Source organism: Dermacentor silvarum, chromosome 3 (genome assembly GCF_013339745.2).
Source record: "Dermacentor silvarum isolate Dsil-2018 chromosome 3, BIME_Dsil_1.4, whole genome shotgun sequence".
NCBI classification, from domain to species: Eukaryota; Metazoa; Arthropoda; class Arachnida; order Ixodida; family Ixodidae; genus Dermacentor; species Dermacentor silvarum.
The window spans coordinates 181,257,060-181,259,253 of record NC_051156.1 but is presented as its reverse complement, the minus strand read 5'-3'; positions in this window follow the sequence as shown (position 1 = coordinate 181,259,253).

The following is a 2,194-nucleotide window of genomic DNA, read 5'->3' as shown; positions in this document are numbered from 1 at the left end:
GCGGGCCCAGCTGCCGCGCTGGCTGTGTCGGCGGCGTCGGGAATGCGAGCGGAACTGAGAATAACGGCTTTTGAACACCGCGTGTTAGTCTTAGCCATGCGGTGGTTCGCAGCGCAGCTATGATAAATAATGACATCGAAGGATTCACAGAAATATTGGGTTGTTGTGAACGCTTATCACATGTCCCCATGCGCGACGAAGATACCTATAGCTGCATGACGTATTTCAAACAGCTTCCTAAAGCTCTCACTCAACATAATTTGGCCTCACAAATGATCACATGCTCTCACATAAAGCCCACAGCACAATGTAAATTTGTTTAATATCGCGCATTCGTGATGACAAAAAAGAACAGAAATCTGCGCAGTATACGGGACAATTAAGAGCGGACGAAACTTTCATTTTTTTTCTGTCAGCTCTTCAGTTTGCCGTCTTTGTCGCAAATTTTCTGGCATGAAGTTGTCCCAGTTATGTTAAATCCAAGAGCTTCTATACCGGCTGTCCCACGTAACTTGAGCTTAACTTTTAAAATATGCAAATGCCCTGCAGCTGGACAGAACAAAGGTGATGTTGTTTGCTGTCACTTAGAGATACTGAGATTATTTTTGCATTCCGCCTGATTACATAATTGGTCTTAATTAATCAACTTTTTCAAATCTATAATTAGATTAAATCAAATCTATAATTAGATTAAAAGTGTCAATGATAAAATTGTAGCGTAACATGAAAAACTCTCGATAGAGCTTTCTGTTGCTGAATAGGTGCTACATAAAAGTTTTTTTTTTTTTCAATCATGTCAGGAGAGCCCGAATACACGCAGTAATGCCGCGCGTCTAGCCGTTCGAGGCAATTTAGAATGAAAAGCATGTATGCACACCTGATTAACTCAAGCAGGCTGGGTGACTATTGTCGCCTCCCGGTTTCAGTGGGGACGCCAATAAATCATCATCAGCAGCAGCCGCCGCCAATAGTCTTTCCATAGTTATTTTTGTCCCCAAAAAGGAAACACTATTGATACGACCGAGATGCGTACTTATATAGGATGCATACTGAAGCCCTTTTAAGCAGCTTTGTTACATCCATTCGAATCCCCTAAATATTTCCTCCTGCCAGCAGTATAGTCGTGAGAGTAACCGAAGGAACTGAAAGGCTTCAAAAGGTAACTCATATAAATGCAACAAAGCCGTAAGTTTCTTTATTGTAAAGTCTAATCAGATATGCAGTTTATTTCACTTACCGACATATCTTAACAAGGAGGCAAGAAAGGAAAAAAGGAAGACAAATCGCCCCCGGCGGGAGCCGAACCCACAAATTCCGCACTACACCTGTGGTGCTTTATCTCCATATCATTATGCCTTCAGAGTGTTAGCCAGCGCCGCTGGCGGCCATGGTGGCGGATTTGGAATGTCCATTAAACGGCAGGCGCCACTCCTAAGTTGGAGCAAGCAACAAGCGATAAGGTCCTTGTATACTGCCTTATGAATCAAAACTCTACCTCCACTCGAGAGTATTATTTCAATAAACAACGATTCGGGCCGATGTAACGTGGTACGCAAAATTGGTTGCCGTGATTTCGATGTAACACTTGTAATTACACAACCGCGCCTCTTCCCGTTGCAGCTGTACTACATTTCCTTGCTGTACGACTTCTACAAGGTGTACCGGGCAACTCGGGGCAGGGCGTTCGACAAAAATTCTCCACTCCACGTGTCGGCCAAGCGACAAAAGCGTGGTCGCTTGTGGCCGTTCACGCGGTGGCTAACAGGTGACCGTACACCTGCTGGAAAAACTCCTGCAGAGGGGACACCCGGCGGACGAACTCCCGGAACTCGCACACCAGGTGGTCGCGCACCAGGTGGTCGCACACCAGGTGCCCGAACACCAGCAGGTGCCCGAACTCCGGCAGGTACCCGAACTCCAGCGGGTACCCGAACTCCGGCAGGTACCCGAACTCCAGCAGGTGCCCGGACTCCAGGCGGACGAACTCCAGGCGGGCGAACTCCAGGCGGTCCAACTCCAGGTGGTCCAACGCCTGAAGGGCCTACACCTGATGGAGAAACCCCTCCGCCTGTTGAGCAAGCGGCGTCCACTGACGGGCAGGCTTCTGGCAGTCGTACACCGAGCGGGCGAACCCATGGTGGGCGAACTCCCGGTGGACGAACTCCAGGCGGTCGCACTCCCGGAGGACGAACCC